A 25,945-nucleotide genomic window follows, 5' to 3' on the forward strand; every position below is an offset into this window, starting at 1 on the left:
GCTTGGCCGATAGGAATGAATGGGATTGCAGACGCAATTTGCGAGTTACAAAGATGTACTCCCAAATTGCGCATGAAATTTGAAGGGTGCAAGGGAGCCAAAAGACCACCCTGATGCACCCCCAAAAAAGGTAGGTATGCACTTGTGGTTCACAGACATGCCCAAAGGGCATGTGTGCGCAGCACAACGCACTATGAAAAATGCATTTATTTGCATTTTTCAAAGAAATTGCAAATTACCATCAACTTGCAGTTGATGGTAATTTGATGGTAATTTGCAAAAACGCAATTTGCAAATGCATGATGCATTGGGAATCACAATTTGCAATTCCCTCACTGCATTCGCAATTGAGGGAATCGCAAAAAATATGTGATTTCCTTAATTGCGAATTGCGAAAAAGGTACATGCATCTGAAAAGGCCATTTTGCAATCGCAAACAGCCGAATTTTGTGATTCGCACTGTTTACGATCGGAACATGGTTTGATGCATGTGCCCCTCAGTGGCCAAACTCATCCTAGACCTTCCTAACGGTCCCACATTGAGCCCCACTTCAAGAAGCTCCACTTGCTCCCCATTCAGAAGAGATGCTAGTTCAAGATGTGGATCCACAACTTCAAGGCCTCCACAACCAGGGACCAGCGTACATCAACCACTGACTGAACTTCCACCTTCCCTCGAGACACCTGCGCTCTAACTCCCTCTGCCTCACCCACACCCCCTGCATCTGCCACAACAACAGTGGAGGACGCTCTTTCTCCTACCTCACTGTGAAGTCCTGGAACGTCCTCCCACTTCACCTACAGACCTCATTCTCTCTGCTGGAATTCAGAAAAGGACTCAAGACCCGATTGTTCAACTAGGTCCCTACAGCAGGACTCTCAGCGCCTGGATACCCTCATGGGTGATTAGAAGTGTTATACACATCCAGTGGCTTATTTATGAGCCTCTTGCTCCATTGGTGCATCACGTTATGTGACTCACCAGTGGCTTAACTCTGCTGCGTGATATTTATAAGCACACGTAAAACCAACCTGCCTGGCTTTACGTGTGTTGATAAATATTGCCCCTTTTCACGCAACATGCTGCGTGTTAGGGGCCTGACATGGGTGTTGCTGGGGTGTTCCCACACAACACCCATGTCCACTGATGCATATCCAGATTTACGAGTAATGGTAAATCTAGAAATGCGTCAGAATGCTACACCACCCCCACGGAGTGGCGTAGCATGGCACAAGGAGGAGAAATGTTTTAATTTCTCCTCTGTTTTTTCCTCCTTCAATGCCTTCTGCATTCTACAGCACACATTAGAAGAGGAAGTCACCTCAATTGATTTCTTTTTTGCAGGAAGGTGCCCCTGTCTGCACAAAAACAATCTTCCCACGACGCAGGCATCCTTGCACCATGGTGCAAGGATGCCTGCTCCGGCGCATGGCAGCAGTTTGTGCGCCACTGCAGGGAAAAGCACAGAGATGCGCCATTTTGTTGTAAATATGTTGCATTCCTGTGCCTCGAAACTAACACAGCGTGGCACAGCAAAATAACATGCAGCACTGTGCTGTGTTAATTTCTCATAAATAGGGCCCTAGATTGATTGATTGATAATCTCTTGCTCATATATGTCCATTTAGTACACTCACTCTTCTATCACAACCCCTAAGTCTTTATTGAGATGGCAATATTTGCCAGCACCCCTTCTCTAAAATTTGTTACACCACAGCGTGTGCTCAGACACAGTGTATATAATTCAGATACTCACCGGCTGCTTGTCTTCTGCTTCCTCCCACAGACAGCCTTTGCTCCACCGCCGGCTCCTGCTGGCGGACCACCCTGGGTGTGGCCTATAGAGTTCTCCTCGGTGCTGCAGTCATTGTGTCAGTGATGGCGGTTCATTGTGAGTGACGTCTGAAACAGAAGGACACAAACAAAGGTAAAGTTCCATAACATGGCCCTTAATTAATCTCTCTGTATATTATATAGTATATACTCTGCATATGTAACACAACAGTAATGCTGCAAAACAAACAAGATGATGGACGGAATGTTGCACAATGGCAAAACATTCCCCCACAGTCACAGATCTGGGTTTAATCCATTGTTATTTTGCTCACCGTGCCACCCCGGTTCAGACATGACCACATTCATGACCACATTCATTCCTATGGGCCTCCGGGCCCATAGGAATGAATGGGGAGGTATTCCTTAATTGTGAGTCACAATTTCTGATTTGTAATTAAGGAATATATAGGATTCGCAAAATTATTTGCAAATCCTACATATATAGCGTTTTGGGATTCTCAAATAGCGATTCACAAAAAATCGCTAATTGAGAATCACAAAAGTACATTAGGATACATATGACCCAAAGCTGGGGTCTCATCCACCCCACCCTTCCTTCGTCCCATTTCTACGGCCACCCTCTGCTTTGATAAATCGTGTATTCTGCTTGCTGACACCAGTCGAGATCAGAGATCCAGTTTGCTACTTCCGGAGGCCCAGGAGTTTAGCAATGTTATGTTTTGCAACCACTGAGGCTAATTTTATTCATAGTTTTTTGTAGGTTGGACACATCTGCTCATTCGATATCACCAGTAGGAACCATTTGGGGTCATTTAAAACCTCTGTCATAATTTTCCCAATATTTTGCACATATGTCTGCAGCACTGGGCATTCCAACAGCAAATGAAAGAAGGATCCCTCCTGCCCACTCCGCCCGTGGCACTGACTATTCCCAGGGTGTCCTAATTGGTGTAATATGGTTGAGGGATAATGTACCTTGTACCTTTTTAAAAATACCCTTATTGGGGTGCTCAAGCCCCCCACACGCCCCGGGGACCACCACCCCCCAGGGCTTTGTAAAATGTGGGAGGTGGGCTGCGCGCCCCCCCTCCTGGAGCCTTGTTGAGGCCCTGGGGACTGCCACCCCCCAGGGCTGGCTCCTGCAGTTTCTCGGGGTGCCCACCCCCGGGACACTGCCGTGGGAGCCTTGCTGATCCCACCCTGTCATTGCAAACTGCTTTGCTATTTGGAAGAGAGAGCAGGAAACCTGCTCTCTCTTTCAAGTAGCAAAGCAGATTGCTTTTCCACAGGGGGAGTAGCATATTAGCTGCTCCCCATGTGCACAAGCAATTCCGGCTCCCACAGAGCGTGGGGAGCTGACTGGGACTGTGGAGGGATTGGGGACCCCCTCCACGGCCCCCAACAGAGAGGGCCAGCCCCAGGGGATGGGATCCCCGGGGCTATAAGTGGCCCGCGAGGGGGGCCAGGTGGCCCCCCTCCTCCAAAAAATTAAAATAAAAAACAAAAGCCGGCCCCGGGGGGATGGGTCCCCAGGGCCATAAGTGACCACAGGAGGGGGGCAAGGCAGCCCCCCTCCAAAATAATAATAAAAAAAGAAAAAGGGCCATGCCCCGGGGAATGGGGTCACCGGGGCAAATTATGGCCTCGGGAGAGGGGCCACGCAGCACCCGTCCCAATTTCTATCTTTAAAAAAAAAAATTGGGGGCAGTACCTGGAGGATGGGGTCCCCAGGGCAAATAAATTAGCAAAAGAAGGGGGGCTACACAGGTCCCCTTCTTTAAAACAAAATGTAAACGGGATCGCGCTTGAGGCCATGCCCCCTCCACGCCCTCCAGTGTGTTTGCAGATGGGGAACGAATTCCCCTTAAATACTGGGGGTCCCTGGGGGCCAACTAGCCCACCAGGAACCTCCAGTATGCTCCAGGGGGCTGCGTTGCAGAGAGGTGTTCTGAGGCCACACCCCTTTTTACACTTCTCTGCCACGCAGCTCCTTGCTGCTTACTGGAGGTACCTGGTGGACTAGTTGGCCCCCAGGGGGCCTCAGGATTTAAGGGGACTTAATCCCCCAACTTAAAAAGCGTCACGGGCGCATTTGCACAGTGGTGAAGGTAGGGGGCGGGGCCTGAGGTGATATGTGTGCAAACACGCGCTGTGGCGCGTTTTAATTTGGGGAATTAATTCTGAGGTCCCCTGGGGACCAACTAGCCCACCAGGTACCTCCACTAAGCGACACAGAGCTGCGTTGCAGAGTGTTGTAAAAAGGGGCCTGGCCTCTGAACACCTCACTGCAACGCAGCTCCCTGGTGCATACTGGAGGTACCTGGTGGGCTAGTTGGTCCCCAGGGGACCTCAGGATTGTAGAGGAATTAATTCCCCAACTTAAAACGTGCCACAGGGCGTGTTTGCACACATGTCACCTCAGGCCCGCCCCCTTCCTTCACCATTGTGCAAACGCGCCCTGTGGTGCGTTTTAAGTTGGGGACTTAATTCCTCTTCAATCTTCAGGGTCCCTGGGGGCCATCTAGCCCACCAGGTACCTCTAGTATGCGCAAGGGAGCTGCGTTGCAGAGAGGTGTTCAGAGGCCACGCCCCTTTTTACACCTCCCTGCAAAGCAGCTCTGTGACGCTTACTGGAGGTACCTAGTCGGCTAGTTGAACCCTAGGGAACCTCAGGATTCAAGGGGACTTAATCTCCCAACTTAAAATGGACACAGGGTGCGAATTTCACAGGGGCCAAGGGAGAGGACGTGGCCTGAGGTGACGTGTGCAAACACGCCCTGAGGCGTGTTTTAAGTAGGGGAAATAATTCCCCTTCATTCCTGAGGGCCCCTGGGGGCTAACTAGCCCACCAGGGGCTTCCAGTAAGCGCCACTGCGCTGATTGGAGAGAGGTGGCCCAGGCTGTGCCCCTTTATTCACCTCTCTGCAACGCAACTCTGTGGCGCTTACTGGAGGTACCTAGTGGGCTACTTGGACCCCAGGACCCTCAGGATTCAAGGAGACTTAATCAACCAAACTAAAACTGACACAGGGCGCGTTTACAGAGTGGTGAAGGGAGGGGATGGCGTAGGAAAGTGGCTCTATATATAGTGGACCAAAGTAGAATCAGCCGAACTACGAATTCCGATTTACTCAACTGTTATCAGGGAGACCTCAGTGCTGCATCTTTGAGCCCAGTACTGATCATGAAAGGTAATTCTAACCGTACTTACCAGTAACTTGAATTTCCTTCCATAGGATAACATTGACTAGTTTCACTTGGAAATTCTTTTAAGTGTGGGGTTTTGGAACTTTAAAATATTCACCTAAAATCATCCTAACAACGAACTCCAATTTACTCACCTGTTATCAGGAGAGAACCCAGTGCTGCATCTTTTAGCCCAGCATTGACCCTGAATAGTAAATCTAACCGTACTTACTAGTAACTTGTATTTCCTTCCGTAGGAATCCATTGTCTGGTTTTCGCCAGAAAAGTTTCTAAGTGAAATAACTACAAATATTCCTTAAAAATCGCCCGTATGACTTAAATGCATTTCAACTGCTAACAGGAGATGCACCAGCGCTGGATCCAGGAGCTACCACTGAGTAAGAAAAAGTAAACATAACACTACTTACCTGCTAAGTGAATTTCCTCCCATAGGATAACATTGGTGATTCTATGTGAAAAAGTTTCTGTGTCAACTTTTAAAATTCAATAATATTCTTTAAAAATCACTACTGTAACCAAAGTGCTTTTACTTAGCTGTTTACAGGAGATGTTGAAGGACTGAATCAAGGATCCAGTCCTGTGGTTAGAAAAGTAATCCATAAAGTAACTAATTGCATTTAACTAGGTATTCCCATTGAGCTCAATGTTGCATTGCGTTTGAAATTGTGTAGTTCATTGTAACAACTGTACTTAAAAGTCTATTGCCTAGTTGAAAAGTATTTAAACTAAAGTAATTCATTCTGAGAAAGTATATTTTGTAATGTAATGTATAATGTAATTATAATGTAATTTAAAAAATAAAATATCTGAAAATAAATAGTTAAAAAAATTTAGTAAATCAGAATCAAAAAAATAAATATAACAATTAATACATTTAAAAATTGTCATTTACTAAACCTTTGAAATTCACTGAAAAAGCCATAGGTTTCAGACATGTTATAGTTAGAAATTAGCATTTAAAAAACCTTAGAAATTCACAGAAAAAAACATAGGTTTTAGGGGTGTTATAATTAGCTAGACATTTTATTCCTACAAAACCATTGAAATTCCTCCATTATAGTTAGTTGTACTCACTATCGCGCGCCCGCAATCCACTGCTGATGATGTCACATATTACATCATTCATGACATGGTCAGTGGCATCACGTGACAACCTGATACATCTCATCATACACTAGTATAACCTTTCAACACTCATTATAAAATATGGAGTACCATATTTAAACCATTGACACATCAATAGAAGTTTCTAAAAACCCACTCAGTGATTCCTACACCTACACACACATCTAAACACTTACCTATAGATTCACTCATACATGCTACCAAAGATCAATAGAACACTATTTACTTATACACCTACATTGACATTACACACCAGCACACATCCTATTCACTTATGCAGTCATCCTACTCACTTATGTTATGTTATGCGGATTTGTAAAGCGCACAGCTGTGCCAGCAAAGGGGCGTCCCAGCGATTAAACCAGATTGGTACCGCTGAAGACAACAGAACTACTTATAACGAAGGGAACAAGAATGTTGTTGATCGCTTTGCGAAAGGGCAAGTAAAGCTGGAGACTACGGATGGAGATGGGGAGGGAATTCCAGAGCCGAGAAGTCAGCACTCGAAAAAGCGGCCGCCAGCACGCGCCCTCCTCACCCTAGGGACAACCACCAGGTTCTGTCCCATAGTGCGGAGTTGACAGGAGGAAGTATAAAAAGAGTGCAAGTCAGACAGAATGCTGGGTGATGAGAAGTTGAGAATTTTTAAAGTGATACAAAGGGCCTTAAATTTGATATGCCAGGTGACCGGAAGCCAATGGAGGCAATGGATAGCATTGGAGACATAGCATTGCCTTGGCATGCCAAGGAGCACCCGGGCAGCGGCTTTCCGAATCCTTTGAAGTCTAACAATCTCGGTCTGATTAGCTCCGATGTAGAGGGAGCCAGCATAGTCCAGTCTGGACAGAATCAGAGCCTGGACAACAGCTTGCCTTACTGAGGGATCAAAGAAGCCGAAAAGGGGTTTAAGCCCCCGCAGCAGCCCGAAACACGTCCCAGCCACCTTCTTAGTTTGAGTTCTAAAGTTAAGGGCAGTGTCCAGCCAGACTCCCAGGTTCTTTACTGCCTGTTTGGGGGCGGGTGCCACCCCCAGAGCGGTAGGCCACCAATGCTCACACCACATCTCTGGGTCTCTCCCCACTAACAGAACCTCAGACTTACTAGTGTTGAGTTGTAAACAGTTGTCATCCACCCAGCGATAGCCTCGAGATCGCGGCGAAATTTGCAGGTGTCTCGAGTAACATCGTCGGTGAGAGTGACTACCAACTGAGTATCATCTGCATACGACACCACTGTAAGCCCTCTGTTCTTAGCCACCGCTGCCAAGGGTTGCATATACAGATTGAACAAGGTGGGGCTCAAAGCGGAGCCCTGAGGAACCCCCTGATTGACAGCATAGACTCTAGATGAAAAAGGAGGGGTGATCAGCTGGGAAGTCCGCCTGGACAATAAGGAGATGAACCAAGCCAGTGCGCCATCGGCTATGCCTGCCGCCTCCAAGCGCCTGAGCAAAATCTGATGGGAGATCGTATCGAACGCGGCACTGAGATCAATCAATATCAGTACCGACGTGCGACCGGCATCCAGAGCCCATCTCAGGTGTTCAGTTACCGCCAGTAGAGCAGACTCCATGCTGTGACCAGGGCGGAATACATTCTGAGATGGGTCTAGAAGATTGTTAATCTCCAGGTAATCCGTCAGAATGGCATTGAAGTGGACCTCAGAGATTTTCGAAAGCCAGGGCGGGAGGGAGATGGGACGGAAACTCTCCAGCTTAGTGGCATCCAAATTGGGTTTTTTTAATAGAGGAACCACTTTAGCGTGTTTCCAAGTGCAAGGCATAGGCGCTGGGGAAAGAGAGAGATTGATAACATGACACAACGGGGGGATCAGCACAGGAAGGATTCTCAATGCAAATGCCGGCTTCAAGGGGTCCGACGGGGAACCAGACTTGACCTTCCTGCAAATTGCTGAGAGTTTCTCCTGAGAAATGGCTGGGATAGTAGTCAGCGAACAAGAGGTGGAGGGCAGAGCCATGAGAAAAGGAACTGGTGCAACCTGAGGGAAGGATTGGTAAATCTTCTCTACCTTCTCCACAAAAAAGAAGTCCAGGGCATCGCATTGATCATTAGATGACAACATAGTGGCAGTCGAGACAATAGGAGATTGCAAAACATTCAGTATTGAAAAAATACTTTTCGATGGATTGGTGCTGCACTTAACCTCCTCCGCATAATAAATAGCCCGTTCTACTTGAATAGACCCATGGTATTGCTTAATAGCTGCACCATACAGCTTTTCCAGATTAGGGTCGTAGTGCCTTCTCCATGCTCTCTCCAGCCTCTTACACTCTTTGCGCAAGGAAGCGAGCTTGGTGTTGTACCAGGGACTGGATCTGGTGCTACGCCCTTTAGTCCACTTTACTGGGACGAGTTGATCAAGCGCATCAGAAATCCAGACCGACACAGATTTGTCAGCTCGATCACAGTCAGCTGGGAGACATGGTAGGGTAGAAGAGAGAAGCTCTTGAAAATGTACAGCATCAAGTTTGTGCCAAGGCCGTCTAAGTACAGGCTTAAGAGACATCCTGCTCACCGGTGCCACACCAGAGAGTGTCATCACTTATGAAAACAATTGATCATACTTACATTTACTAAGCTACACACTTATAGAAACACCACTTTATTTATTCATATAGATAGTAACTCATACTTAGTGTGTTATAAAATCACTATTACAAGTATACAGTTTTCGATAAGGTCACTCATACAATCACTGAGTCTTATGTATACTTATTTATATACAACAACTGTCACATACACTGGCTTTTATATTTCTAGTTTGTTGGACATGTATCAATGAGAAATGTATTTACTTATCACCACACCCATAAAGAGATTCACTCACCCAAACAACTGTTTCCACATACAGTCTTAACCTCATATACCTACTGAATCAACTATTTATACATCTTTGGACAGTCACACCCCCCACCCAACCACACACACATTCACTATCCCATACAAATACTCACTTAACTAATTAATAACTAATATAGACTTTCACATAGCTAGTAACCAACGTATGCAGTAGTGTACACAACAAGAGATAGAGTGATACAGATATTCACACAGTTTAATCACTATCCCATATATTTATGGAGGAATTTCAATGGTTTTGTACGAATGAAATGTCTAGCTAATATATATATATTCACTGAAAAAACCATAGGTCTCACACATTTATAGTTAGGAATTATCATTTAGGACCGAGAGGAACATGGCGGCAGGCTGACGCCAGCCACGAGTGCTCTGTCCCGTCTTGGAGATGCCAGGAATCTATCGAGTGCCTAACCGTCTTAAAATCTCTCAAAAGTCATCCCAATGCGGTGAGATTATGGGGATATTATTATTTTTATTGGGAATTCATCGTACTAACCGTTTTAGCGTGAGGCGTGGGCTCCGAGACGCCGCGATTCCTGACCTACGCAGATGGGATGTATGACATTACAACGCATGCTTTTACATCGCATGCCTTTACAACGCAAGTATTACAACGCAGTCCATTACAACGCATAGTGCTTTGGGGTGCTGGATAGTGAATAGTTTAATTTACTATTCCAACTCCAGTCCCCGTGGACACTAGGGAAGGTTATTGGATAGTAAATTAACCTATTCCCTATCCTAGAGCGCCCCCCAGAGCAATGCGTTGTAATAGTTTGCGTTGTAATGATTGCATTGTAAAGGCTCTGCGATGTAAAAGTTGCGTTGTAAAGGTTGTTTACCACGCAGATGACGGGACCCGAGGTCAAGCAGGAGAGAGGAAGAGGCGTATGGGGAGCAACCTGGGCCATATTGTGGCGTAAAATTAAAGCAGCAGCAGCACAGGCTTATCCTCGTCCGGCAGTAACAGTGGTGAGCCGGTATTGTTCCGAAGTTGGTCGGTGGGGGGTGGACCTACCCGCTGTGTTGGTTAATGCTCGCAGACTTATGTTCGGAGTAGCCGAGACTGAAGGGTGTTCTATTTTAGCTAAGCGAGTAGTTTGCAAGGGAATGGACATTTCATCTGTGCCAGTCCCCCCCAACACACAGATAGAGGAGCCCAGTGAAAAGAAGGACCAGAGAGGGGAGACATTCCCTAAGGTGGGAGAAAAGAACGTTAGTAAGGGAGATCAACTGACTTTACCAACACAATTAGTTCAGTCGGCCCCTCCAGTAGTAAGGAATAGATATCTCCTCCGCTCTCAGCCAGAGAAAGAGCGTTTATTATCCTCACTCAGCCAAACCACTAATCAACTGGTCCCTCTTACTCCACGCCAAAAAAAGAGAGAGAGAAGAGAGAGAAATAAAATAGGGGAGGAAAAAAGACCTAAAAGAAGCTCTATGATATCTAAACATGCTCCCTCTCTAAAATCCTATTTCAAAATAATGGAGAAAGCGATGTCAGTCTCGGATAGGGGTGACAAGGTGACGGAAATCCAACCAGCAATCCAGAACTCTCCACTTTCTTCGCATCTAAAGGGGACAGTCACTTTACAGAACAGCTATGCCCCCCTTTTACTGGAACCCGACACAGATTTGGGTATGGGAGATCCTCCACCGGTATCGGAAGCTGATGGGAATATAGAGAGTGGATTTAGCCCCCAGCCAGTATCAGTGTTGTCTTCAGAGCCCAACCCTCCACCTCAGGCTACTCACACCAATAACCCTCTGGTAGTTGGTTCCTTGGAATTGCAACAACAGGAACATGAGGGTAACAGTTCGGGTAAAAGTATGGAGAGTTTATATAGATCCTTACACGAGGATCTGTTGGCTAAACTGCTCTCAAAATTTGAGATTTCGGAGGGTAATCAGAGGGAGATTGCAGAGAAATGTACCTCCTTGGAAAGCAAATTAGACGATGTATGCTCCAGAACAGAGGCATTAGAAGGGGAAGTGGCTATCCTCTCCAGGGCCTCTCAGACACATTCTAAAGCAATATCTGAACTTACGGCCCAGAACAAGTCCTTACAACTGGATATAGAGCGTCTGGAGATCCATGCGAGGAGAAATAATCTGAAATTCCTAAAAATTCCTGAAGGGGCTGAGAATGGGGATGTAAAATCATTAATATGCAAACTTTTGAGAGAAGGCGTCCTGAAGGATAGACCAGATATCAACCTGGAAGACTAGATTCAATGGGCACATAGGGATCCGTTCCATCGACACCAGGATAGGAGTGCCCCAAGGAAGATTCTGGTCAACTTTCACACTTTCGCAATAAAAGAGCTGATTCTGACCAGGGCTCTTATTGACCCAACCCTCCAGATTGATTCTTCAAAATACCTGATTCGCTCTGATGTTGGCAGAGTCACGGCGCAAAGACAATGGGAGTTAGGGTCTCGAATGTCAGATCTAAGAAGCCAGGGAGCCCAGGTCATGATGAAGTTCCCCGCGGCATTAAGGGTAGTATGGAGAAACAAAACGTACAACTTTACCTCCGTACAGGAGGTCGATAGCTTCCTAATTAGCATGAAAGAAGCTCAAAGATAGTTTCTCTTTTCTTCTCCTGCCCGTATCAGGATTAGTTGTGTAATATGGAAAAAAAAACACTTACCCCATAGCCCAGAAAAAAAAAAAAGGCACATAAAATATAAGAAAAAAGAAGTAAAAAAAAAAAAATAATAATTTTCCTTGTTAGGGGTGATGAACAAAATATATAAGGGTGAAGGCATAAAAACACGTACTAAAGCACGAAATGAGGCAGAATCCAAGCTTGGGGCCGAGCTCTCAATGACGATGGGATCGCCAAAACCCCAAGAGGGAGGGTTCCTCAAGGGGGGCGGTGAAGGGTGGGATGAGGGGGTTGACAAAAAGAAAAATGATTCCTCATAGAAACATAAAATCTGAAATAAATATGAAGCAAATTTTCCCAATGCAAGGGATCTGGCCCAGAGTGGAGCTATGCATGAAGCATCTATCCCAATTTTATGTCTAGTACAACCAATAAAATAATAAGTTGGAATGTTAACGGCTTGAGGGACGGAAAGAAGTTAAATAGAGTTTGTGAATATTCAAATAAATTCAGGGCCCATGTCATTCTCTTAGAGGAAACGCATTTGGAACCAGTTGAATGTAAAGAAGCTTTTAAAAATCAAAGGTGGATCCAAGATCTGCTGTGCTCTAGGCAAAGTGGAAATACCAGGGGAGTAGCAATGATTATTCGGGCACACTGCGGGATTAGAGTAGAAAAATACAAGACGGATTCCTCAGGTAGATGGCTGACTGCATCTCTGAGTTTAGATAAAATTAGATTAGCCTGTGCAGGGTACTACGGGCCTAATCAAGATTCCCCTGAAGCCCTGTTGAATTTGAGAACCAGTCTATCTGCTGTGAATTTACCTGTTATTCTGGGAGGTGATTTTAACCTGGTTTTTTATTTGAATTTGGATCGTAACTCCAGAGCCATCTCTTCCCCTGCATATAATCAAAAAGGGAGCTGAAAAACATCATGAAGGATTTTAATCTTTTGGATGTTTGGAGGATCAAGAATGGAAATAATAGGAACTACTCCTTCTATAGTCATAGGTATAGGTATCATTCGCGTATTGACTTCTTCCTCATAGATCAAGCCTTATTCCCTGCAGTCGTCTCTACCTCTTATATTCCAGCAATATTATCAGACCACTCCATAGTAGAATTAATAGTTAAGTTCCCGCAGAAGTCACAGATTAGACACTGGACTCTTGAAAAATCTTTACTTTTACAAAGTGATGTAAAAGAGTGCGTGCTGAAACAGTCTGCTGAGTATTTCAGATTCAATTCTCCCACTGCCGTCCTGACTCCGTCAGACGCGGTCGCTCCCCCTCGCTCCCCGGCTTCAGCTTGCAGCATTTGGTATCGTTACCTGCTTTCTCTGTGTTACTGCTGCCACATTGCACCCTTTGGTGCCTGCGCTCTTTCGTGTATTATTTAATTTGCCACATTACCTGCTCTGTGTTACTGCTGCCACATTGCGCCCTCTGGTGCCTGCGCTCTTTTGTGTACTAATTGATTTGCCACATTGCCGAATATAGCGTCTGTTCCTGTCTGTGCCTGCGCCTCTGCAAACCCCATTTTTATCGTGTTTCCGTGTTGTTACCGCCATCTTGTGTGTTGTGCCTTCCAGCCCGCCCCTACACCCAGCGCCCGCCTCCCAGCTGACCCTCCCTCCCACAGAATAGATATCGACGACCCCTCTCACCGCAGCACCGTGACCGTCCTGACTCCGTCAGACGCGGTCGCTCCCCCTCGCTCCCCGGCTTCAGCTTGCAGCATTTGGTATCGTTACCTGCTTTCTCTGTGTTACTGCTGCCACATTGCACCCTTTGGTGCCTGCGCTCTTTCGTGTATTATTTAATTTGCCACATTACCTGCTCTGTGTTACTGCTGCCACATTGCGCCCTCTGGTGCCTGCGCTCTTTTGTGTACTAATTGATTTGCCACATTGCCGAATATAGCGTCTGTTCCTGTCTGTGCCTGCGCCTCTGCAAACCCCATTTTTATCGTGTTTCCGTGTTGTTACCGCCATCTTGTGTGTTGTGCCTTCCAGCCCGCCCCTACACCCAGCGCCCGCCTCCCAGCTGACCCTCCCTCCCACAGCATAGATATCGACGACCCCTCTCACCGCAGCACCGTGACCGTCCTGACTCCGTCAGACGCGGTCGCTCCCCCTCGCTCCCCGGCTTCAGCTTGCAGCATTTGGTATCGTTACCTGCTTTCTCTGTGTTACTGCTGCCACATTGCACCCTTTGGTGCCTGCGCTCTTTCGTGTATTATTTAATTTGCCACATTACCTGCTCTGTGTTACTGCTGCCACATTGCGCCCTCTGGTGCCTGCGCTCTTTTGTGTACTAATTGATTTGCCACATTGCCGAATATAGCGTCTGTTCCTGTCTGTGCCTGCGCCTCTGCAAACCCCATTTTTATCGTGTTTCCGTGTTGTTACCGCCATCTTGTGTGTTGTGCCTTCCAGCCCGCCCCTACACCCAGCGCCCGCCTCCCAGCTGACCCTCCCTCGCCCCCGCCCCCTCCACCATCCTCATATGACAGATGCTTTTACGCGCAGCGATCGCGCCCAATTCGCGCCGAAGGTGCGCCAAAGGTAAGCCCGTCTACGCCCGTCCGCGCCTGGACCGCGCCCAGCGCCAGACCCCCTGGTCCCCGCCGCTCCCAACCCTCTAGAGTCACATATGATGCCGCTTCTCTCCTCGCCCTCAACCCCGGACGCACCCTACTATGCTGCGAAGCTTCCCCAGGACGTACCCACGGCCCATTCGCCTGCCTCTCCTGCAAATTCAACTGCCTCAAGACCCTCACCAAACCCACTTCCTCCACACGCAGCTCCGAACTCAACAGCCTGAAATGCATCCTACTGAACACCCGCTCGGTCCACAGACATGCAACAGAACTCTGGGACCTAATCGACACTACGTCACCTGACATCGCCTTCCTTACTGAAACATGGATGAACGCATCTTCTGCCCCCGACATCGCCATAGCCATACCGGACACTTACAAGATCATTCGAAAAGACCGCACCATTCAAACTGGAGGAGGCATCGCCATCGTCCATAGAAACACCATCAAAATCACAACCTGCTCTGACGACAATCTTGCAACCGCCGAACATCTCCACTTTCAGATCCACACCGACCCTAGGACCACCCTTAGAGGCACCCTCATTTACAGGCCTCCAGGCACCCAATCTCAATTCAGCGACGACATCACAGACTTCGTCAGCCCGCACGCCCTCACCTCCGAGAACTACATTCTTCTAGGAGACTTCAACTACCACCTTGAAAACATACTCGACAACAACACCACCACCCTTCTAGACAACCTGTCCAATCTCGGACTCAAACAACTTGTTGACACCCCCACTCACACAGCCGGACACACGCTCGACCCTATCTTCACCTCCAGCAAGCACATCTCCTTCGATCGCACTACAGCTCTCCACTGGACGGATCACAGCTGTGTTCACTTCAACTACAAAACCACCCTATCCCACAACCGTCCACAACCCATTCCCCGGAGAAAATGGAATAAAATTACCACCGACCAACTCCTCACATCACTCAACCAAAACCCTCCCTCCCTAGCAATGGACCCAGACCAAGCGGCCACCAACCTCAGGCAATGGATTACCCACAGTGCGGACGAACTAGCACCCCTGAAAAAACACCAGTTGAAATCATCCAGCAAAAAGGCTCCCTGGTTCAATGATGACCTTAAAAAATCCAAGAAGACATGCCGCACCCTGGAGAAAAATTGGAGAAAAGAACCAACCCCAGACAACATGGCCTCCCTCAAGACAGCCACCCGCAAACACCACCAACTGATTCGATCCGCCAAGAAATCAGCATTCAAGGACCGCCTCGACAACAACTCTCATAACAGCAAGGAACTCTTCAATATCGTCAAAGAATTCACCAATCCCTCCGCAGCGTCCAACGACATCACTAACTCCCAAGACCTCTGCGATGCGCTGTCCTCCTTCTTCTACAACAAAATTGCCGACATCCACAACAGCTTCAAGATTACTCCCAGTGACCAACCCGCCCCACCCCCTTCAGATCCCACCCCTCCAACTAACAACCTCAGCTCCTGGAACCCAATCACCATTGAAGACACCATTCGCCTCATGAACTCAATCCACTCTGGCTCGCCTTCTGACCCCTGTCCCCACTACATCTTCAACAAAGCTGACTCCATCATCGCTCCCCAACTCCGCGATGTCATCAACTGCTCTTTCAACTCTGCCACCTTTCCAGAAATCTGGAAACACGCCGAACTCAGCGCCCTTCTGAAAAAACCCACAGCAGACCCCTCAGAACTGAAAAACTACCGACCCATATCCCTCCTCCCTTTCCCGGCCAAAGTCATCGAGAAAGCAGTCAACAGCCAACTCGCCACCTTCCTTGAATCCAACAACTCCCTGGATCCCTCACAGAACGGCTTTCGAGCCAAACACAGCACCGAAACCGCCCTCATTGCGGCGACCGACGACATGCGAGCACTCCTAGACAACGGAGACACAGTGGCCCTCATTCTACTCGACCTCTCCGCCGCCTTCGACACTGTCTGTCACAGCACCCTCATACAACACCTCAACAACATCGGCATACAAGGAAAAGCCTTGGACTGGATCATCTCTTTCCTAGCTGGGAGAACCCAGAGAGTCCGACTTCCCCCATTCTACTCAGAGCCCACCGAAGTCATCTGCGGCGTACCTCAAGGTTCCTCACTCAGTCCCACCCTCTTCAACGTCTACATGAGTCCTCTCGCCTCCATCGCACGTCAACACAACCTCAACATCATCTCCTACGCCGACGACACCCAGCTAATCCTTTCCCTCACCAAAGACCCCAACACCGCCAAAACCAATCTTCACGAAGGTATGAAAGAAGTAGCCGAATGGATGAAACAGAACCGCCTAAAACTCAACTCAGACAAAACGGAGGTGCTCATCCTAGGATCCTCCCCCTCAGCTTGGGACGACTCTTGGTGGCCTTCCGCTTTGGGATCAGCACCCACACCCACAGACCATGCACGTAACCTTGGCTTCATTCTAGATTCCTCTCTCTCAATGTCCAGACAAGTCAACGCCGTATCGTCCTCCTGCTTCAACGTCCTTCGCATTCTCAAAAAGATCTTCCGCTGGATCCCCCTCGAGACAAGAAAGACTGTCACCCATGCACTGGTCACGAGTCGACTAGACTATGGCAACACACTTTACGCCGGAATTACAACAAAATTGCAGAAAAAGCTCCAGCGCATCCAAAACGCGTCAGCAAGACTCATATTAGACATCCCGCGCCAAGAGCACATCACCAGACACCTAAAAAACCTCCACTGGCTTCCCGTCAACAAGAGAATTACTTTCCGCCTTCTTACCCACGCACACAAGGCCCTTTATAATCTGGGACCCGAATGCCTCAACACCCGACTGTCCTTCTACATTCCCACCCGCCAACTAAGATCATCCAACCAAGCCCTCGCTGCAGTCCCGCGCATCCGAAAAACCACCATGGGTGGCAGATCATTCTCCTTCCTGGCTGCCAAGACCTGGAACTCACTCCCCACCCACCTCCGCCTTACTCAGAACCACATCTCCTTCAGAAAAGAACTGAAAACCTGGCTATTCGACAAATAGTGAACCCCTCCCTCTAGCGCCTTGAGACCCTCTGGGTGAGTAGTGCGCTATACAAATTCCTGAACTTGAACTTGAACTGCGTCCGAACAAATAGTCTGAGAAGCATTTAAGTCCTATATAAGAGGTCTGTTTACAGCTCTGATGGCTGGTAAAAATAAGGCTAGGAGAAAAGCAGAGGAGGAATCCCTATCCAGAATAAAATTAAAAGAACAACAGCTACAGCAAGCATCACTAGAGCAGCAGACGAATCTGGAGGCCTTACAGAAAGAGCTGGAAGGATTAAAAGCTAAATATCAGGCTAACCTAGATAAAATAATCAAGGATAGGTGGGATGCGAGTAGGCTGCAGAATTTCTCCAACGGAGAAAAATGTGGGCGTATACTGGCATGGAAGGCCAGATTGGATAGGGCAAGAAATCAAATTTGTGGGTTAAAAATGCACAGTTCTGGTGACATATCTTATGACAACGATCAGATCTCCGAAGAAGCCAGGGTATATATGCAAAATCTTTATACAGGAGAAAGGGAAGCCCCGATTCAAAGAGCAGTCAATTGGCTAAAGCAGCTGGGCCTACCGCAGTTAACGGTAGCAGATAGTGTCTTTATGAGCTCAGCCATCAGTGAAGGTGAGGTCTATAACCAGCTGAAAAAAATGTCTAAAGGAAAGGCAGCAGGCCCAGATGGGCTTCCGATAGAAGTTTATCAAGTAGGCTCTGACATCATTGTCCCAGTCCAAACGTCCCTATTTAATAAAATACATCAGACTGGTGAACCTACCCTCAATCCTGGTTAGAAGCCACAGTCACCTTGGTTTTGAAGCCCAATAAAGATCCTCTGATAGTCGAATCATATAGGCCAATCTCGCTACTAAACACTGACTTTAAAATGTTTGCAGGGGTTTTAGTGGCAAGATTGGCCAAAGTGATTAAATCTGTGGTACGCGAAGATCAGAGGGGCTTTATGCCAGGGCGGCAGCTTAATGAATCGACTTTCCAGGCTATTGCCGCAATAGACTACGCTACAAACAGGAAACTCCAGCTAACAATTGTAGCAATAGATGCCGCTAAGGCATTTGACCAGGTCAGCTGGTCATATCTATGGGAGGCATTAGCTGGGTTCGGTCTCCCGAAAAATTTCATATCATCCATAAAAGCACTGTATTTAAACCCAAGTGCTAGAATTCTGGTCAATTGAACCATTACAGATTGGGTTCAGATATCTCGCGGCACAAGACAGGGGTGTCCCCTTTCCCCCTTATTGTTTAATTTATATATTGAACCCTTGGTTACACAGTTAAGATCGGATCCTTTGATAAAACCCCTTTTTTTTACATGAATTAGCACTAAAATGTGCACTATATGCTGACGATCTTTTAATATTTACTACTAATCCGGAGATTTCAATTCCCCTACTTTTCGAACAGGCAGAAGCCTTTGGCGAAATCTCCAGATATAAAATAAATAAGGAAAAAACAGAGGTTATGCAGTGGAATCAGGAAGTAACATCCACCTTAGCTAAACCACAGATGAGATATCTTGGAGTTGTACTGACGCAAGATATCTTGGATATATCAAAAATGTATCTCAATAGAATCCTTAAGGAGGTCTGTGGGCTTCTTTTGCGTTGGTCTGGTCTTCCTTTAAATATCTTTGGTAGAGTTAATTTACTAAAAATGGTTATTTTACCCAAAGTTACTTTTCTGTTCAACGCTATTCCTTTGAGTTTTAGCCCTAAACAAATAGCAAAAATACAGGGTAAAATCGGAACCTTTATTTGGAACTCGAAATCTCCTCGAATATCCTGGAAAAAGCTGAGGAGAAAATTCAAAGTGGGGGGTTGGTATTGCCAGACTTACTTCTCTATTGCCATTCATTTCACTTTAAAAACGTTTGGTTGCTGGCAGATAAAGCTGATATGTCATCTTTGGGCCGATTATTTCAGGCATTATTGCAGGGCATCCATCAAAGGCGTGAATATTTTCTTTATAAGTTTGGTGACCCCAGATTCTATAAGAAAGTAAGGTTACAGATCTTAGAGACTGCCCTGAAGAACTGGGTATTCATTAGGAAAAAACTGGGAATCCCTTATTTTGTGTCCCAAGCACCAATATGGGATTCCCCAGGGACACCTGAATGCCTTAAAGATCAATTGTCAAATCCCCTCAAAGCGGCAGGCATCACACATTGGGGGGACCTACACACAATACACAGTTAATAGATTTGGATTCCATCTCTAGGTTGACGGGAGGAACTCTTACTAGGTTCAAATATTATCAGTTGTCAGCCTGGTGGGCTACTATATCATGGGCCTCAGAAACTCTTGAATCCAAGTTAGATCTAGTAAATAGAAAGGGGAAATGGAAGAAAGAGGTATCTTTTTGGTATGAGGCCATGCTAGACTCAGATGGAATTACTGAACGAGAACTTCTAAAGTTGTGGGGAGGGACAACAGTCTGGGAAGAGGGTAACCTAAAAATCTTGTGGGCCGATTCTTTTACGATGTTAAACGCTGTAGTTAAGGCGGCACCCCTCAAAAGAAATCATCTATTTACCCTACATCGAGTCTACATCTCTCCCCAAAAATTGGTTAAGATCACTAATTTAGAACATTGCTGTCCAAGATGTAAAGCTCTCGACGCTGACGACCTTCACATGTTTGTGGATTGTCCCAGACTTACAGATTTCTGGTCCAGAATAGAAGACCTTATAACTGATGTATTGGGAATACAATTTCCCATCACCCCCACAACAATCCTGTTTGGTTAAGTTTCAGAATATCAGCCCAATGAATTGGCAACCAAATGTATCTTTTATGTGATGGTCTTAGCGAGGCGGGAAATATGTAAGGCTTGGAAGGACCCTATGCCCCCCACGTTTTCTGATTGTCTGAAATACATTATATATATAAGCAAATCTGATTTGGCCTGTGACAGCTCCAGCCAGGATAAGATCTGGGCGGCCCTAGTGGCTTGGCGGAACCGATGAGACTACTTTGGTTGTATTTCGATGATTTCACCTGGGCACTGCTGGTGTCGGCTCTCCAATTCAATCCAAGGGCCACATAGATATTGAGAGTTGGAGTGGAGCTTGCAAACAGTTGAAATAGAGGGGTATCCATATCTTTTCCTCTCCTTTGTTCGAATTCTGGAGGTCGGAACATCGTTGCAAAGGAGGGAAGAGGGGGATTTCCTCATCTAGAATGCCCATTCTTGGTATATGAGGAATACAAAAAAAAAAAAAAATTATTACATCATTCATGACATGGTCAGTGACATCACTGATGACATCTCAAATGACATCACTGATGACATCACTGATAACATCATCCAGTGAATGTTGTTTGGGTCGATATTTATATAAGTATTATATATATATAACAATTTACATTAAAGAATGAGTGGATGTATAAGTTTGTCGATGGTGGATTTAGTAGCACTGTGATTGACTGTCTAAGTGAGTAATTTAAAGTGTCTCACTAAATATATGGGACAGTGATTCAATTGTGTCGATCTGTGATTTACTTTATCTGTTGTTGTGTAAACTACTACATACGTTGATTACTAGGTGTGTGTGTAAGTTTATATTAGTATTAATTAGTTAATTAAGTATTTGTATAGCATAGTGAATGTTGACTTAATAGGTATGTGAGGTTAAGACTGCACATGAAAACACTTGTTTGGGTGACTGAATCTCTTTATGGGTGTGCTGATGAGTAAATATATTTCTCAATGATAAATATCCAACAAAGTAGATATATAAAAGGTACTGTATGTGACAGTTGTTGTTTATAAATAAGTATATATAAGACTCAGTAATTGTATCAGTGACTGTATTAAAAACTGCATACTTGTAATAGTGATTTTATAACACACTAAGGGCCCGATTAGGATTGCGGTGAATCCGCATCCTCCGGGCCGGCGGAAGCCACCGCCGTCCCGGAGGATGTGGATTCACCGCTGCGGTGATTTAAAAGACCCCCCGCCAGATTAGGATGGCAGAGGGGTCGGGAAGACCGTCCACAGCACCGTGGCAGAAAAGCTCTAATATGGTGGCGGTGTCTATCAGACACCGCCAGCCATATTAGGATGCATGCGTAAATATGCTTTTCCATGGCGGCTTTTCCGCCGTGGAAAAGCATGTGGTCTTTTCAGTTTGGGGGCCCGTTGCGGGCCCCCAGGGTGTGAGGGGGGCGGGGGGTGCACATGGGGGGTACCTATGGTACCCCCTGCTTTTACATGAACAAAGCGGCAGGCACCGCGCGGTGCCTGCCGCTTTGTGCATGTAAATGCTATACATGCATTTTTAACATTGCGGCGGGTGCTGCTTGAAGCAGCACCAGCCGCACTGTTAAAAATACAGGATGTGACCGCCAGGGTGGCGGTCACATCCTAATTCACACGGAGAGACCGCCGCTGCCCCTGCGGACGGTCCCTCCACCTCTGGGGTGGCGGATGGACGCAGGTTCGTCCGCCATCCTAATAGGCCCCTAAGTATGAGTTACTATTTATGTTAATACATAAAGTGGTGTTTGTATAAGTGTGTAGCTGAGCAAATGTAAGTATGATCAATTGTTTGCATAAGTGAGTAGGATGACTGCATAAGAGAATAGGATGTGTGCTGCTGTGTAATGTTGATGTAGGTGTATAAGTATAAGTATATATATTGATCTTTGTTAGCATTAATGAGTGAATCTACAGGTAAGTGTTCACATAGCTAGTAATCAACCTATGTAGTAGTTTACACAACAAGAGATAGAGTGATACAGATATTCACACAGTTTAATGACTATCCCATATATTTATGGAGGAATTTCAATGGTTTTGTACGAATGAAATGTCCAGCTAATATATATTCACTGAAAAAAACATAGGTTTCACACATTTATAGTTAGGAAATATCATTTAAAAAACCTTTGAAATTCACTGAAAAAACCATAGGTTTTTTATAGTTAGCTGGTCATTTCCCTCCTACAAAAAAATTGACTAAAATATTGCATTTGTGATGTGTGGTGAATGCATAGGTGCAGAATTATACGGAAGTGCTGCAGCATGACACTGTAAACTGTTTAACTACAGCATGCTGTGGTACTTCCGAAGCACAGGGATGCAACATATGTATATAAATATGTTGCAGGTCTGTGCTTCCCTCTGCACAGCCGCTTAAACTGCAGCCATGTGGTGACACAGGCACCCTTGCACCATGGTGCAAGGAAGCCCGTATTATGCAGAGATTGTGTTTGTGCAGGAAAGGATACCTTCCTGCACAAAAACAATCAGTAAACGCGTTTTTCTCCTTCAATATATGCTATGCATTGTAGCATATATTGAAAGAGAAAAAATGAGGAGAAGTGAAAAGGTAAGGCATCTCATTACTGCGCGCAGCGCTTGGCTTTGTAGGCGCTTCTTGTAATTTTAAAATACCCGTTTTGTCTTTATTACTTAAATTTTTGTTTAATAATTATCCCCTGATTTTAAATATCACACTCCGCATTCTTGCACCTTAATAGTGCCCTGCACCGCTACTTTGGCGGACTGTCCATCGCGCCTTCCTCGAGTTTGAGCGCCATCTTGGGGGGATTCAGGGACGCTGACGTCATTCACTGAGCGCTCTAGCAGTCAGGTTGACTAGCTAGAGCCCTATATAGCTCCGGTATGATGGCGCGCAGCGTGTGCGCGCTGCGTGTGTGCCGGAGCGACGCCGGAGTCACGCCAGAGTCCAGCCCATCTGCGCCCGTCCGCGCTGAGGACGGGCCGGACGGCAGGTCGGCTGGACCTGCTGATGGCGAGTCTACAGGTGTCAGGTAGTCTAGCCTCGACCTGCTAAAGCTAAAGCCATCTAGGCTTCCCTGCCACTATAGATTTGCTTCTGAGGATCTTTTAAACTTCCCCCATTGCGGATGTTTACAAGAGGGCCACGGGGGTTCTGGTTTTCCCTCGGCTCCTTCTCTGACGGGACAGAGTAGTAATGTGGGAGGTAGTGCTTTGAGGGAAAATGGCTTCCTCATTAATGCTCGTTCTTTAATTAAGCACAACGTCGCTTTCAGGGATTTCGTCATGGATAGAAAACCCACTTGGGTATTTGTCACAGAAACCTGGGCAAAAGATTCTTCGGGTCCTGACCTAGTGGAAGCAGTCCCAGAAGGCTACTTTTTTGCTAGGCAGGATAGAGTAGGACGTACAGGAGGAGGGCTGGGCATCTTATAACGGGATAGTCTCCTCTGTCACACTTTGCCGCTATCTGACCCTCAGGATGCTTTTCAGGCCCTGCACTTTTCCTTAAAAGGCTCCTTTGAGATTCCATTCACTGGTGTCCTGATTTACCGTCCCCCCGGGTCTAGAACTGATTTCGGACAAATTATGCTTAATATCTTAGAACCATATTTTGGCTGCGAGCATCTAACGGTCCTGGGAGACCTGAATTATCACCTAGAGAATTCGGAGTCTAGTGATACCCTCTCCCTGCTGGATGCTCTGTCTGCATGTGGGCTGAACCAGCTTGTGAGGGGTGCCACCCATCAAGCGGGCCATACGCTTGATGGGGTCTTCTCAAATGATGGCAGGGTGACAGTGAATGACCCTTTCCTTCTCTCATGGTCTGATCACTATGCTGTTCCGATAGAAATGTCCTGTCTCACTATGGATAGCAATGTAAAGGGTTTAAGTAAGATGGAACCTCGGAGGAACCTTAAGAACATCTCTAATAGCATCCTTGCCCCTAGGAATCCCAGTATTACAATCTCTCAGGAGGAAGACGTATGTCTGGCGGTCTCTCAGTTATAAAAGGCTGTCACAACGGCGCTTGATGAACTTGCCCCCGTCCGCATGCGCTACTCTGCTAGGAAAAAGCCGTCGGCCCCTTGGTTCTCGGAGCCATTAAGACTCCTTAGGCAGGGAGTTAGGAGGCAGGAGCGTCTCTGGCGGGCTAGTTGGGATCTGAGGGATAAAGAGGCTCATAAAATCTTATTGAGGGGCTATAAGGCGGAGGTAATAAGAGCTAAGCAGGAATATTTCACTGCCCGTACCACCTCACTTTCCTCCCCGAAAGAGCTCTTCAAGATTGTTGATTCCCTGACTTCCCTTCAGATTCCTGATCCCGTTATTGGCTCTCAGCAGCTGTGTAATAACATAGCCATTTTCTTTCAGGCAAAGATTGCTGACATCTATTCGGCCTTAGAGCTACAGAAGGCCTTAATCTCTGACTCCTCTGGTCTCTCTGATTCTGCCTTAATGTTGGCGGAGGATATTCCCTCGGGGCATTTGGCCTCTTTTCCACCTCTCTCACTTCAGGAACTAGAGAACCTTTTAAGTAAGACCAGGTCAGGCTCCCCCTTAGATCCCTGTCCTCTTAAGCTCCTTAAGCAGTGTAAGGAGACTCTTCTGCCTCCCCTTTTAGATATTATGAATAGGGCAATGAGGGATGGCACCTTTCCTCAGCAATGGAAGAGGGCAGTGGTAAAGCCACTGCTCAAGAAGCCAACACTGGACCCAGGGGTACTTAAAAACGTTTGCCCTATCTCGTTGCTCCCTGCTTCTGCGAAGATGCTAGAAACCCATCTCAACAAGCATCTCGCAGTCTTTCTGGAAAACTCTGGTCATTTGGATCATTCGCACCACGGATTTAGGAGGGAACACAGTACCGAGTCGGCCCTTACCATAGTGTTGGACAACATCCGCACCCGAGTTGATAAGGGCCAGACCACCTTCCTCATCCTGTTAGACCTTACGGCTGCGTTTGATACCCTTTCTCCTTAGGTTTTAACATCTCGCCTGAGGGAGATTGGGGTGGAGGGGTCCGCTCTTAGTTTGCTGACCTCCTTTCTTGACCAGAGGGAAAAGAGAGTGAAGCTGGGGGAGTTTCTATCTCCATCCCTGTCTGTGCATTGTGGGGTCCCTCAGGGGTCGGCTTTAAGTCCGACCCTTTTTAACATCTATGTGACCCCACTTGCAAGACTGATAAGATCTTTTGGGATGGAGGTAGTCTCCTACGCCGACGATACCCAGATCCTGGTCTCCCTCTCCCAGCCTGTCAGCTCGGCTGCCTCCAATTTTAGACTCTGTATGGAGGCAGTCGCTCAATGGATGATTTACAATTCATTGAAACTAAATGGTGAGAAGACAGAGATCTTGGTGTTTGGAGGAAAGGAGGACATTTGGTCGGCGAACTGGTGGCCTGCTTCATTGGGAATCTGCCCGGTACCTGCTGCTCTAGCTAAAAATCTAGGAGTCCTGATCGACCCTAACCTCAGTATGCGTCAGCAGGTGAGCAGAACGGTCTCCACCTGCTGGGGCATAATCCACGTCCTGAGGAAGATTAAACACTATCTTTCCCAGCAGGCGAGAAAGCAAGTCGTGGTGGCACTCATAGGCTCCCGACTTGATTATTGTAATGCGCTGTATGCAGGACTCAACAAGGGGTTGCTGCAGCGACTACAAATGGTTCAGAATGCGGCGGCCAAGTTTGTGTTAGATTTACCTAAACGTGCGTCAGCCACTTCCGCAAGGAAATCTCTACACTGGCTCCCAATTGAGGACAGGATTTCCTTTAAAATTATGTGCCTGACCTATGGCGCCTTAGCTAGAAATAGGTCAGCCGGGATTGGAGCTCTCCTGGCTCCTTACAGTCCTTCTAGAAATCTGCGTTCCGCGAATAAGTCTCTGCTATCAGTACCCCGCATTCGCAGAGCTAAATGGGGTGGCAAAGCC

At 46.7% G+C, this 25,945-nt stretch overlaps 1 long non-coding RNA gene across 1 annotated transcript in view; it reads left to right on the plus strand.

The window, feature by feature from the left end:
* Positions 1-25,945, plus strand: part of LOC144766592 (uncharacterized) — a 164,653-nt gene that overhangs the window by 102,415 nt on the left and 36,293 nt on the right. The window contains exon 4 of the long non-coding RNA XR_013597854.1: positions 1,788-1,928. This is a non-coding gene — a long non-coding RNA (uncharacterized LOC144766592). The remainder of the gene's footprint in view (positions 1-1,787; positions 1,929-25,945) is intronic.

Source organism: Lissotriton helveticus, chromosome 7 (assembly GCF_964261635.1).
Source record: "Lissotriton helveticus chromosome 7, aLisHel1.1, whole genome shotgun sequence".
NCBI lineage: Eukaryota > Metazoa > Chordata > Amphibia > Caudata > Salamandridae > Lissotriton > Lissotriton helveticus.